Source organism: Camponotus floridanus, unplaced genomic scaffold (genome assembly GCF_003227725.1).
Source record: "Camponotus floridanus strain SB8 unplaced genomic scaffold, Cflo_v7.5 scaffold92, whole genome shotgun sequence".
Classification (NCBI taxonomy): Eukaryota; Metazoa; Arthropoda; class Insecta; order Hymenoptera; family Formicidae; genus Camponotus; species Camponotus floridanus.
This window is the reverse complement of record NW_020229863.1, coordinates 200,833-215,880: the sequence shown is the minus strand read 5'-3', so window position 1 is coordinate 215,880 and position 15,048 is coordinate 200,833. Positions and strand designations below refer to the sequence as shown.

Below are 15,048 nucleotides of genomic sequence, written 5' to 3'. Positions count from 1 at the left end.
GTCGGAGAGGTGTGCATTCCACCTCTCCAGCATGGACCGTCGGGCGTGGAGCCGGATGGCCTTCCTCGTCTTTGCTGGCAGGGTAAGGATGTTGTGCTCCCGCCGGAGCTCTCCCTCCCGCTCGTACACATCTTTCCATGTACGAGCGAGGAACTCCAACGGGGGCCACCCCGCCAGCACTGTGGCCGCCGCATGCGACACCGTGCGGTACGCCCTTATCACCCTCGCAGCCAGTCCGCGCTGGATGCGCCGAAACTGGGCCTTTGCGGATCGCGAGGCCGCTAGTTCCTCCGCCCAGATCGGGGCTCCATAAAGGGCGACCGAGTTTACGGTGCCGACATAGATGCGGCGGACACGTCCATCCGGCCCCTCAAGGTTCGGTAAGATGCGGGCGAGGGCTGTCGCCACTCGCTGAACCTTGGGGGCTAGGGTATCAAAATGATACCCAAACTTCCACGTGCCGTCCAGTAGGAGACCGAGATATTTTATTTGGTCCCCTACCAGGATAGAGGTATCACCGATCCGGAGTCTGATGTCGGGTGGCCTTTCGGAAGCGCGAGCATAAAAACTAAGCGCCTCCGTTTTATGTGCAGCCATCCTCAGTCCGAGATCAGTAATTCTGCGCACCACGCTTGCCAGTGCCAGCTCGGCCCGGGCAATAGTGTTCCCCCACTCCTCTCCCGTGGCCACCACTAGCGTATCGTCCGCATAGCAGACAACGTGGCAACCACGGGGGATCGGAAGGCGAAGGACGCCGTCAAACGCGAGGTCCCATAACAAGGGGCCCAGAACTGACCCCTGCGGAACCCCGCAATACACTCTCCTTCGGCACTGGAGTCCGTCTTTGTTTACGAACTCCAGTTCCCTGTCACGGAAGTAAGCATTCACGATCTCCACGAGGTAGTGGGGGATCCTGTGTTGCTTCAGAGAGTCCCCCACTATATCCCATGGCAGGGTGTTAAATGCATTGGCGATATCCAGAGATATCGCCAACGCCACCCCGCCATCCTTCACAGCGGCCTCCGTGAGGGAGCGGACGCGCTTAATCGCATCGACCGTTGACTTACCCTCACGGAAACCGTATTGTTCCTCGTGGAGACCGCAGCCCTCCCGCGACAGGTGCTGGACGAGGCGGGTCGCTATTATTCTTTCAAGAATTTTTCCCATCTCGTCCAACAGGCAAATAGGCCTGTACGCCGAAGGAGAGTTCGGCTCCTTGCCTTCCTTCTGGAGAAGGACCACCTTGGCCCTTTTACATTCTTGGGAGAACACTCCTTGCCTAAGGCACTCTGAAAAGAGTAACCTCAGTCTATCACCTAGGGAGCCCAGGGTAAGAACCCAAAGCTTGCCCGGTACGCTGTCCGGACCGGGGGCGTTACGTGACCCTATTCGCCGGACGGCTCTTCCCCGGAAACCTCCACGTCCTCTATTGGCGTCTGGGGCCTCTCTTCTTCTTCAAGACCCCATTCTAAGGTGGACCCCTCCCCCGTTTGGGGAAAGAGGGTGTCCACCACTCGATCGAGGACGTGTGGCTCCAGGGGTCTCCGTCGTTGGGGGCGTCTATGCACGGTGTTTATCCATGACTAGCTTATACGGACGCCCCCATGGGTTCTCGTTGAGGGAGGATAATAGTTCCTCCCAACAACGTGCCCTGGACTCCCTAATTGCCCGGGCTAGGGCGGCTCTTGCCGCCCTATATTCCTGGAGAGCTTCCTCCTCTCGTTCTCCGCCCTCATGGCGGAACCGTTTGAGTACGCGACGGGCACGGACGGACGAGTTGCGCAGCTCCGCAATTTCGTCCGTCCACCAATACGCCGCCCGTCGCCGGGGGCAGGACTTGGCCCGGGGCATGGCAGCATCACATAGCTGCCATATTGTGTCCCGGAACCATTCCACTGCCTTTGGAATGTCCTGTCCCCAACCTTGTTCTTCTCGCGCCCATGTAGCCGCCATGAGGGCCGTCTCCAGGGCTTCCTCGTCAAGCTTTGTGAGAGTCCACCTTCGTGCATTGTTGCCCCCCCGGGGGGGGGCGGTGCTCCGGCTGGCCCGGGACCCCTCCAATGACCATCTCTATATAACGATGGTCCGACAGGGTCTCGGTGTCAGTAACGACGCGCCAGCCGTGAATCGTGTGCGCCAACGCCGAGGAGCTAATTGTGATGTCAACTATCGACTCCCCGTTATGGCGCACACAGGTGCCCACTCGGCCTTCATTTATAATACAGAGGCCGAGTGATTCCACCCACTCCCTCAGAGCTTCGCCTCTACGACTTTCCGCCGGACTATCCCATGCCGGGGATTAACCTAACCTTTTTTTTTTTTAACGACGGGGAAAATGCATTACGCACCCCCCCCCCGAGGTGCGTACGGCACACCAAGGGGGGGTAGTGTGGGACTCCCCGGCTCTTGGAGAGGGCTAGCCCCACTCCAAGGAGTGCAGTGCCGGGTATACCCACTAAAAACCCCGTCGTGCAGCCACCCGTGCTGCTGCTGAAACGGCGAAAGAAATACGCCGCAAAAAATGCATGGCTTTACTTTTCACTCGCTGTTCTGATTGAACAATCGAAAAATTGCCGAGTTATGGCTCGCAATGCGAGGCGACTGTGTTTATTCAGAATAACCACGCTTTTCTCTAGGACGTCTAGGTGTCATTGCCTCGCTGAGCCTGCCTTGAAGGCGTAGGTGATGCGGAGCAGGTAAGCCTGGGGTCTTGAGGAGCGATGGTTGGGTTTTTGAAGCGATTCAAATCTCCAGTTAGGTCCTTAGCCTCTCACGAGCCCCGAGAATCTGGTTAGACGAGATCCCACTACCCACGCGCGCGTCGTACGACGGCGAAAGCCGAGACGCCGCGAAGGGACATGCGATTTTCTCGCTCGACGGCGAAAGCAACACGCCGCGAGGAGACTTGTGATTTTCCCGCTCGACGGCGAAAGCAATACGCCGCGAGGAGACTTGTGATTTTCCCGCTCGACGGCGAAAGCAATACGCCGCGAGGAGACTTGTGATTTTCCCGCTCGTCGGCGAAAGCAACACGCCGCGAGGAGACTTGTGATTTTCCCGCTCGTCGGCGAAAGCAACACGCCGCGAGGGGACTACTACTTTTCTCCTTCGTCGGCGAAAACAATACGCCGCGCGGAGGCCGTAGGTGCCGCCCGACTGCTCTCTCGTAGGTGCCGCCCGACCGCTCTCTCGTAGGCCGCCCGGCCAGGCGTCATAGTGTAATCGGACGATGGAAGGATTTCGCCGGTATTCGATAGAATACGCGTAATTATTTAGGTTCTGATCCTACCTTTTACGCTCGCCAGTCCGTTTACCCACCTACGGACAAGGAAATTATTATATCGGGATCCCGCCGAATCCACACGGACCCCCTGAATGCGCGCCACTGGCCCTCGTTGATTTTCCAATGCCTCACACCCCTCTGTGTTGACTGCACAGTTGCTATCAGACTTAGCGCCGCCGTTACTCGAGCTGGTGTCGGGTTACCTTGGCTATACCTTTGTGTAGCAACGCCGATCAAATTTACGCAGCTTACTGCGTAACGCGGCGTTGTATTGCGTCGCTAGCACGCACTTCACAAACACACGCGCACTTAGTTTTCCTCGTATTGGAAAACCCGCGTCTCTTTTAATTAACACGTCAGACACGCGTCACGAAACGAAACAGATTTCCCTTCGAGAATCTCTCGAAAATAATGATTTGGCTCACCGTTCCTAATTTTACCCTTTTTCATGAACCGAAATTCCACGGATAATTATACAAGGTTTCTATTCCCGGGGGACAAGAAACGAGTAAAGGATTTCCAAGGCAAACGCTTTAAAATCACTATTTCACTTATTTGAATAAAATAATTTATTTTATTCAACACTTACATATATTTATTCATAAATGTACGCTTATGGACAGATAGATATATCCGCGTACATACACGGACGAGTTTATTATCGCGATATTGGCGATATTTCTAGATCGGCTTTATTACGCGATACGCACTTGAAATTGCATCACGCGTTAACCAGCCTATTATGTCGCATAAGGCGATATGCAGATTTATTATAACACGTGCTATAATTACGCGAAACTCGCAACCCTTTTTACAATAGCTTTATTGAACGCTGTTTCAATTACCTTTCGATAATTAACCCACATGGGCACGCAAATTCGCTAGTAAAAATCACGACGGACCTTTCTCTCCACTGACTATACGTTTCGCACGAAGTGACGCACAGCGATACCCGGGAGGAAGAGCCACGAGCCGTTGTCTCACCGGCTTATATAAGCTCCCTACTCTTGCGCTTTCCGCTAGCGCCGTCGGGTAAGCTCCGCCCTTTCTCGCAGATGCTGTTATAATTTTCATCGCGAAAAACTTAATTAATAATATTAATTCTACTGATAATCTATATAATTAACATGTTATAAATATTTACCAGACGCGCAAAACATTTTCGCTTTAACAAAATTACATATAAACTATTTTAATTAATTGCATTTATGTACGTGCACCTCACACAACTTTCTACACTTTTTGTAGAAAACTGTCCAAGCTAACTTAGACTCTCGCGAAAATGATTTACACGGCTTATAAACGCAAAATTCAATATTTTTTTATCTGCACTTTTATGTGCACTTTCTACACTTTTCTGCACTTTTTCTCAGAAAGTAAATAAAATCAAACTAAAAAGCTACAAATCGTCGGGTCTTTCGTAACCCTGTCCGAATTTATACAAAAATTACTAATTTTCATATATTTTTTATCTGCACTTTCGACGTGCCTTCTACACTTTTTTACACTTTTCGCAGAAGGAACCTAAATTTAAAGTAATTGCCGCTCATATCTATCCCTGCACAGATCCATCAAATTAATCGCAAAATAAATGATAATTTTTTATATGCACTTTTTACATGCACTCCCTACACTCTTCTGCACTTTTTGCAGAAAAACTGTCTAAATCAAATCAAATTTACATGGGATACATTCCCCCGTCTGACATCTACATAAAATAACATTTTATATTATGTGCACTTTTCGGGTGCACTTTTTGCACTTTTCTGCACTTTTGCAGAAAACTGTCTAGAATTAAACTAAAACTTGCGGAGTCTGTTTCCCCGTCTTCTAAAACAAAACTGATAAACTTTTGCTGTCTAGCCAGCGCAAAAAAAACCTTAGCTTATTGCACTTTTATTTACTCAATCAAGTGCACTTTTTATAAACTTAGAATCAAATTAAATTAACCAAAATCAAACTGAATTTAATATTACGCGTAGTTGCGTTCGGCTATTTTTTACATGTGGCCTGTACATGCATAACAAAAATCAAAAATCAGATAATATAAACTCAAAATAGGAAATGAAAAGTAAAGCTTTCTTTGCTCACCGCATCTGTCTGGGGAACGCCCGATAGCAAAAACTAAATTACATCCTTAATAAGGGTTTCTCTTATATTTACTTATCTTATTTCTTATATAACTATCGATTATATATTTTATACTTTACTCATATTATTTTTTTTTTTTATAACTATCGATTATATATTTTTCTTATTTTATACTTAACCGACTATATTTATATGTATGACTAATATCTAACCTATACTAAAATTACTAGTCTGTTTCGCTTGGCTTCGCCAGTTTGTTTCGCCTTCCCGTCACGCTCTTTTAGATTGACAGGATCTCCCTAGTCCCTTTAGGATGGTCCGGGTTGTGACTCGTCTTTTTCCGCCACAGCTCTCTTTAACCTGATGACAGGTATCTTTTCACCTTTTTTTCCCGTCATATAGGAAACTGTATCGGTGATTAGTTTCACCGGCGATTTGGCAACCGAAGGTGGTCCTGATTCGCCACTCCTCCGGGCGTGATCTCCTTCCGATCGCAATAGGTACCGCCGAAAACGGACTTAGTGCGTCGCGAGACGCGCAGAGGCCGTAGGTGCCGCTCGAACGTTCTCTCGTAGGTGCCGCCCGACCGCTCTCTCGTAGGTACCGCCGAGAACGGACTTAGTGCGTCGCGAGCCTCGCGGAAGCTGTAGGTGCCGCCCGCGTCTTATTTCTTAGGTGTCGCCCGTAATTTATAATAAATTTTTAATACATGTAATCGTGAGAAAATCATAACGTTAATCGTTATTTAACTTTTCTTTCGTTTTTTCCGCTTTTCAGCGTCCCGAACACTCGCGTCTTTCGGCGTTCGCACCCGCATGCCGCCGTGCGCTCGACCGTGCGTCGCCGACCGCCTGGGTCGTCGGTTAGGTATTATAAGAGGTACGTCGTGCTCGGCGCGTCGAAACGAGTCGGTAGCGGATGGACACGGGCCCGGAGCGCGTTCTGCGCGTCTCTAGCGCTTCGTTCCTTCGCGTATCGTCTCGAACGCATTTTTTACAAGCACAGTATTGCCACGAGTCGGTGTCGCAAGACCGAATGGCTCTTATGTGGCGCGCACGCATCTAGTGTGTTGGCCGCGCGATTCGCTCTCGTCTTGGACGGAAAGCAAACTGAATCGTCGCGCTTACCGAACGCTTACTCCATGAATACGAGTGACGGAGGAGGAGTGATAGCTCTCTCTTCCCGCTCGCCTTGTATGCCATAGCGAAAGAAAACTACGCGTGCCTTAAAAACGCATGCGATAGACAAAAATTTATCCTCGACGTATAAGCAATCGGCATCGTCGATCTAGCATCAGGGTAAAAATGGGCGCGGTCTTCGCAATCATGCCGTTTATATGTATATTGGAGAATAAGAATCAAAATGATCATTTAAAGAGAACATTTTATGCAAAATGCACGTTGCGATTTGTATATTATAAAAATAAGTTTTGTGGAGACGAATGAAATGATATCTTGACGAAAACGCTTTGGCTATTTCATCAAGTCGATTTTCATAAAATATATTGTCACGGGCGTATTCCGCGCGAATCGCCGTCGGATAGTCGGAGTCGGAATCAGGATTCGTTTTGACGTAATAAGAGCGAGAGCGTGTATGTGTAACAAAATATTTATTACAGCAGATGTATTACAGAATGTGTGTTCGTGTAGGTGTGTATAAATGTGTGTGTGTGTGTGTGTGTGTGTGTGTGTGTGTGTGTGTGTGTGTGTGTGTGTGTGTGCGTGTGCGCGTGAGTAATAAGCGTTAATTATATTAATTCGGTACGGAGCGCGTGTTTATGTCTGAGCGCGGTGAATTGGTGTGCGTGGCGCTTTTTCTAGCCGCGTTTTTACAAACGTGCGTATTCCTTCGCGGATTTCTTTTGCTGTTGTTTCTGCGAAGTACGAGTTTAATTCGGCGTACGCGTCTTTCGCTGAATCGTAGGTGTAATTCCCGGTGTGGCAGGAACGTTTCCTGGAAGCGTTGTGCCGGCGAGAATCGCTCGCCCGAGGCAGCTCTCCTCTCTGCCCCGAGGTATGATGCACAACGTAAGGCGGTTGGATGTTGGACCGTTTTCTCCGAGAACTCTCGGATGAACCGGAGTGCACTCAGGTTCGTTTGGCGGTCGGAAAAAGTGGCTGGATGGACTAGCCGTATAATGATCGAGAGCTTCTCGATAGAGGAAGAGTGCTCTCTACCTCTGGTTCTATATTCGGCGTTTGCTAGGAGCGGTTTAGGATTTCGAGTCGTCTCACTGGTGCGAGCGGAATCGGAAAGGTGATTAGATTGCCGAGTATGCCCTTTTTATACCGGCTAATTACCCGCGCGTCGGCGCGCGGCGGATTTACCCCTTCCGAACGGGTTTCAGGGAAACGGTACGGTCGGGCCCGTTCGGAGGGATTCGGGTGTCGCGCCGAACGCGGGTTTTCGCCGGTCGACGGTTCGGGGTTCCTCGGCAATCTCCGATTTTTTTCGGCTCGGCAATTAACGGCCTAACGCCGTTTCGAGTTTTTTGAATTGTTTAAAAATGTGGGCGCACCGCGCCCCTGCCCTTGCCCGGCGGGTGTTCTGCCGGGCGGCAGCTTCCGGCGATCGCATGCCGGGAATAACGATGCGTTTTAGGGGGTACACGGGGTGCATCGTTACAATATAATGGAGAGTAACACAGAGTTTCGCCGACCAGCCAAGAAAGGTCAACGGCGACGAAAGAGAGCTTAACAGCGCGCGACGGTTCCCGCTCGCCTCCCGAGGCGTGGGTCCGCTCGCGAGTTACCGCTCTACCGAGAGCGCGTAATCGAACACGAAGCTCCCTGGTTGATCCTGCCAGTAGTTATATGCTTATCTCAAAGGTTAAGCCATGCATGTCTCAGTGCATGCCGAATTAAGGTGGAACTGCGAATGGCTCATTAAATTAGTTATGGTTCATTAGATTGTACCCACATTTACTTGGATAACTGTGGTAATTCTAGAGCTAATACATGCAAAACAGAGTCCCGACCAGTGATGGAAGGGACGCTTTTATTAGATCAAAACCAATTGGTGGCGGGCGGCTCGCCATTCGTCCACCGTTTATTTTGATGACTCTGAATAACTTTGTGCTGATCGCACGGTCCTAGCACCGGCGACGCATCTTTCAAATGTCTGCCTTATCAACTGTCGATGGTAGGTTCTGCCCCTACCATGGTTGTAATGGGTAACGGAGAATCAGGGTTCGATTCCGGAGAGGGAGCCTGAGAAACGGCTACCACATCTAAGGAAGGCAGCAGGCGCGCAAATTATCCACTCCTGGCACGGGGAGATAGTGACGAAAAATAACGATACGGGACTCATCCGAGGCCTCGTAATCGGAATGAGTACACTTTAAATCTTTTAACAAGGATCCATTGGAGGGCAAATCTGGTGCCAGCAGCCGCGGTAATTCCAGCTCCAATAGCGTATATTAAAGTTGTTGCGGTTAAAAAGCTCGTAGTTGAATCTGTGTCGCACACCGTCGGTTCAACGTTCTCGGTGTTTAACTGGCGTGATGTGGGACGTCCTACCAGTGGGCTTAGCCTCGCGAGGAGCGGTCCAACTAATATCCCGTCGCGGTGCTCTTTACTGAGTGTCTAATCGGGCCGGTACGTTTACTTTGAACAAATTAGAGTGTTTAAAGCAGGCTACCTTCGCCTGAATACTGCGAGCATGGAATAATGGAATAGGACCTCGGTTCTATTTTGTTGGTTTTCGGAACCCCGAGGTAATGATTAATAGGGACAGATGGGGGCATTCGTATTGCGACGTTAGAGGTGAAATTCTTGGATCGTCGCAAGACGGACAGAAGCGAAAGCATTTGCCAAAAATGTTTTCATTAATCAAGAACGAAAGTTAGAGGTTTGAAGGCGATTAGATACCGCCCTTGTTCTAACCATAAACGATGCCAGCTAGCGATCCGCCGAAGTTTCTCCGATGACTCGGCGGGCAGCTTCCGGGAAACCAAAGCTTTTGGGTTCCGGGGGAAGTATGGTTGCAAAGCTGAAACTTAAAAAAATTGACGGAAGGGCACCACCAGGAGTGGAGCCTGCGGCTTAATTTCACTCAACATGGGAAACCTCACCAGGACCAGACACCGGAAGGATTGACAGATTGATAGCTCTTTCTTGATTCGGTGGGTGGTGGTGCATGGCCGTTCTTAGTTGGTGAAGCGATTTGTCTGGTTAATTCCGATAACGAACGAAACTCTAGCCTGCTAAATAGGCGTACCTTATGGTATCGCGAAGGCCCCCGGCTTCGGCTGGCGGGTTTTTACTACCAACGTACAAACAAATCTTCTTAGAGGGACAGGCGGCTTCTAGCCGCACGAGATTGAACAATAACAGGTCTGTGATGCCCTTAGAGGTTCTGGGCCGCACGCGCCCTACACTGAAGGAATCAGTGTGTGTTCCCTGGCCGAAAGGCCGGGTAACCCGCTGAACCTCCTTCGTGCTACGGATTGGGGCTTGCAATTGTTCCCCATGAACGAGGAATTCCCAGTAAGCGCGAGTCATAAGCTCGCGTTGATTACATCCCTGCCCTTTGTACACTCCGCCCGTCGCTACTACCGATTGAATAATTTAGTGAGGTCTTCGGACTGGTGCGCGGCAATGTCTCGGCATTGCCGATGTTGCCGGGAAGATGACCAAACTTGATTATTTGGAGGAAGTAAAAGTCGTAACAAGGTTTCCGTAGGTGAACCTGCGGAAGGATCATTAGCGTTCCGGAGGTCCTGCTCTGCGTCGAGAATGTCTTTCGAGACGCGCGCGCTCGCAGCAGTCGGCGACTGAATGGACGAGAGAAAGAAACACGACGTCTAACACACAGAGACCGAAAGGAAAAGAGAGAGAGAGAGAGAGAAAGGAGAAAGAAAGAGGAATTGACGGATGTAATAAAAATTACGTCGACGCGCGCGACACGACGTTCGGACGCGCCACGCGCGTGGCCGCGCCTCTGCGACAAGCAGCAGCGCGCGCCACGGTGGCGGTGTCCGACGCGGTCGTCGTCGAAGTCGCTCGCGTGGGGGACGAGCGTTTAATAATTTCCGAGACGCTCCGTCTCCCGTTGAATGTTGAAATTCTCATTCTTCGAACGAAGAAAAATATTACATACGATACGGAGTGCCGAGACGCTTTAACGCGATCACGCATCCCGCTACGAGCGGAAGCGTCGATTCGGCGTTAGCGCGAGCGAACCGGTGGTAACCTACGCCTACGCGCTCACTCTCAAAATGCTACGTTGCATGTCAGCACTCGCTGTCGCTGCGCCCTCTCCGCTAATAGCCGGGGCAGTGGCCAGCGCGCGACGCGCGACAACCGAACGTGCGCGTGAAGTGTGTGGCTGGCGGACGAGAGGATGCCCCATACGTGGGCGCGTCCGATGGTTTATTCAAAGAATTTTCCGCCCCGGCCCATCGAACGGCGGGCGAAGTGACGCTCCGATCGCGCGAACCAACTTTGTGCCGTAGCCTCGATCCCTCTACCGGGATTGCGGCGGCGGTCCGCGCGTGCTCGGATGCGCGGCCAGGCTGATCGTAGGGCCATGATTTTCTCACTCCTCGGAGTGGAGACCACGATGGATGAACTGTGAAGCGTTCGACGAACGCGAAACGAATGAGAAAAACGATTACCCTGAACGGTGGATCACTTGGCTCGTGGGTTGATGAAGAACGCAGCTAATTGCACGTCAACTTGTAAACTGCAGAACACATGAACATCGATGTTTCGAACGCACATTGCGGTCCACGGATACAATTCCCGGACCACGCCTGGCTATGGGTCGTTTTAACAAACCTAAACTGTTTGCGCCCCCCTTACGCGAAATTGCGTAAACGGCGTACGAGCGATCGTTAGACGTTCGCCCGAGAGAGAGAGACGCGCACAAGCTTCCGTCGCCCTCCCAGTCCTCTGATATTGGAGACGGGTTTCGACGAGGCCGCGCCGCGCCCTCCTTGGCGTCGTCTGAAATGACACCAAAGGTGTATGCAGCGAGAGGAATTATATAAAAAGGGAGGAGATAACAAGAAAGCCCGAAGCTTGTACGTACAAAAAGCGTTTATAAAAGAAAGAATAGCGGAAGCGCGCGAGCGGCGCCCGGAGAATGTCGAAAAATATCTATATATATATTATATAGAAAAGAGAGAGAGAGGAGTTGTTCGTCGGAGATAAAGAAACGACGACACACGAGAGAATATGCGAAAACTATTACGAGAGGAACGACGACGACGACGCGCGACACTCGAATCGTCGCTCTCTACGAGTGATCTCGTAGTTTGCGAAACAAATGCAAAAAGAAAGCGAGCGGGCGCCAGAGCGCCAAGCATCATTCTGCGTCCGTTTTTCTAGCGCGTCGTTGTTTCTTCCGATCGCGTCGTCGCTCCGCAACTCTCTATCTCTCTCGGTGCGCCAGCACGCGCGCGATATCGCGCCTTTTACACCATGCGCGAGGCTGCTTTCGCCTCCTGTCTCTCGCGGCGCGAGATGATACCCCTCACGGTAAAAGTATATTGGAGAAGGGAAACCGGCGCGCGCACAGCCGTCGTCCGGTGGTACGCGGAGGGAGAAAAATTACGAGAGAAATCCACTCTTAAAGCGGATGTATCGCGAGCCGACCGCGTGTCCGAGTCCATGAAATTTTCGAACGAAGATTGTGACCGGCACGCGTCCGTCGTATACTCGTCGAATCGATTCCATACCGCGCCCGTTATATATACACACGCCGCCGCGCGAGTTATATTTATAATCGTGGAAATTAAGAGGGACGGAAAACGAATATAATAAACTCTCTCCTCTCTCGCGTCCCCGCGAGAACCAAGACACTAGATTGTGCCGCGCAATATCGGTGGTGTATGCGGTTTAGCGCTAATAAAATGTGGTATATAACAATTTTAATAATTAAAAAAGTATTACTACTTTTGCTAGCAAAATAACCCACACTCTCCCTATATCTCTGTATATCTCTTTGTGGAGGTTTTTCTACAAAATTCTCTGACGACCTCAGAGCAGGCGAGATTACCCGCTGAATTTAAGCATATTATTAAGCGGAGGAAAAGAAACTAACTAGGATTTCCTCAGTAGCGGCGAGCGAACAGAAAAAAGCCCAGCACCGAATCCCGCGGTTCCGCCGCAGGGAAATGTGGTGTTTGGGAGGATCCGCTTATCCCGAGGCGTCGCGTCGCGTCCAAGTCCATCTTGAGTGGGGCCACTTACCCGTAAAGGGTGCCAGGCCCGTAGCGACCGGTGCGCGTCTCGGGAGGATCACTCCTTAGAGTCGGGTTGCTTGAGAGTGCAGGTATAAGTGGGTGGTAAACTCCATCTAAGGCTAAATACGACCACGAGACCGATAGCGAACAAGTACCGTGAGGGAAAGTTGAAAAGAACTTTGAAGAGAGAGTTCAAGAGTACGTGAAACCGTTCAGGGGTAAATCTAAGAAACCCAAAAGATCGAACGGGGAGATTCATCGTCAGCGGCGTTGGCTTCGCGTCGGTGGGCGATGTCCCGCGGAGTCCTCGCGACTCGCGCGCGGGCACGCTACCGTGCGTTGATGTCCGGCTGTCGTCGTCGTGCACTTCTCCCCAAGTAGAACGTCGCGACCCGCTGGGTGTCGGTCTACGGCCCGGGTGCGGTGACTGTCGCGTCGCCGGTAAAACGGCACGCGACAAACCCTCGGTCGCCAGGCCGGCTGCTCGGCGGTACGCGCAAGTTATCAGGCCGCACTTCTACACGGTCCGTCGAGGCCGTCGCAAGCGCGCGCCACAGTACTCGGAGGTTACGGACTTTGCGCCGTCCCTGGTCCTGGCCCGCTGTTGGTTAAAGTACGGATCATCTTCGACAGGCCTGCGAACGTCTCTCTCACGGGGGACGGATACCGGTCGGCGACGCTACTACTTTGGGTACTCTTAGGACCCGTCTTGAAACACGGACCAAGGAGTCTAACATGTACGCGAGTCATTGGGACTTGTCGCGAGACCTAAAGGCGTAATGAAAGTGAAGGTCGGCCCTGGCCGTCGACCGAGGGAGGATGGGCCGCGTCGCGATGCGGCCTCGCACTCCCGGGGCGTCTCGTTCTCGACGCGAGAAGAGGCACACCCAGAGCGTACACGTTGGGACTCGAAAGATTGTGAACTATGCCTGGTCAGGACGAAGTTAGGGGAAACCTTGATGGAGGTCCGTAGCGATTGTGACGTGTAAATCGATCGTCGGAACTGGATATAGGGGCGAAAGACTAATCGAACCATCTAATAGCTGGTTCCCTCCGAAGTTTCCCTCAGAATAGCTGGCACTCGGCCGTTCCGCACGGAACGCGCGCGAGTCTCATCTGGTAAAGTGAATGATTAGAGGCCTTGGGGCCGAAACGACCTCAACCTATTCTCAAACTTTAAATGGGTGAGATCTCTGGCTTTCTTGAATTATGAAGCCACGAGCATCTCGGATCAGAGTGCCAAGCGGGCCATTTTTGGTAAGCAGAACTGGCGCTGTGGGATGAACCAAACGCAGAGTTAAGGCGCCCAACTCGACGCTCATGGGTCACCATGAAAGGCGTTGGTTGCTTAAGACAGCAGGACGGTGGCCATGGAAGTCGGAATCCGCTAAGAAGTGTGTAACAACTCAACCCTGCCGAAGCAACTAGCCCTGAAAATGGATGGCGCTGAAGCGTCGAGCCTATACTCTGCCGTCAGCGGCAAGTGGGGCGGCGACGGGAACGTTGCGCGCGTCGGACCGCGTTTGCGGCTCCCTCGCGAGGCAATCATCTCCCTCGAGTCGTCACGAAACCCTGACGAGTAGGAGGGTCGCGACAGCGAGCGCAGAAAGGTCTGGACGTGAGCCTGCCTGGAGCCGCCGTCGGTGCAGATCTTGGTAGTAGTAGCAAATACTTCAGCGAGGCCCTGGAGGACTGATGTGGAGAAGGGTTTCGTGTGAACAGCTGTTGCACACGAGTTAGTCGATCCTAAGCTCTAGGAGAAATCCTATGTCAATGACGGCGTACAATATACTCGAGTGTCGAAAACAAAGATATATATATATATATATATATATATATATATATATATATATATACGAGGGTAGTTCGAAAAGTTCTCGGCCTAATATAGAGATGTTGCTAAGAATATCAAATGGTTATGATTTTTCTCAAGTTTAATCCCTCAGAGGGCGTACCGCACAGTTTCAGACAGATTCGTTCGCTAGTTTGTTTACTGTGCTCGAGTAAAACAGACAAGATTTGATACTTCTCCAAAAATGGATAAAATTGAATATCGCGCAGTCATAAAATATTTCGTTTTAAAAGGATTAACGGCAACAGAAATAAAAAACGAGCTGGATTCCACTTTGGGAGACTCTTCTCCATCATTTTCAACAGTGAAGAAATGGGCTGCTGAATTTAAACGTGACCGTTCATCCATCTTTGACGATGAACGTTCGGGTCGCCCGAAAACCGCCACGAATGAGGAAATCATTCAAAAAATCCACGATAGCGTGTTAAATGATCGACGAGTAAAAGTGCGTGAGCTTTCTAACATTGCAAACATCTCAATAGATCGTGTTCACAATATCTTACATGAACATTTGCATATGAGAAAGCTCTCAGCGCGATGGGTGCCGCGTTTGTTAACGGTCGATCAGAAACGCATTCGAACGAACATTTCTCAAGAGTGCTTGGACTTGTTTAAACGCAATTCAACCGAATT

At 50.8% G+C, this 15,048-nt stretch overlaps 1 non-coding gene and 1 pseudogene across 1 annotated transcript; both read left to right on the top strand.

The window, feature by feature from the left end:
* The first annotated feature begins 8,160 nt into the window (after positions 1-8,160).
* On the top strand, positions 8,161-10,080 carry LOC112639832. Its single transcript, XR_003123698.1, has one exon. It is a non-coding gene; the product is annotated as a small subunit ribosomal RNA (ribosomal RNA).
* Positions 10,081-10,988: 908 nt separating this feature from the next.
* LOC112639831 lies at positions 10,989-11,143 on the top strand (annotated as a pseudogene).
* Positions 11,144-15,048: the final 3,905 nt, after the last annotated feature.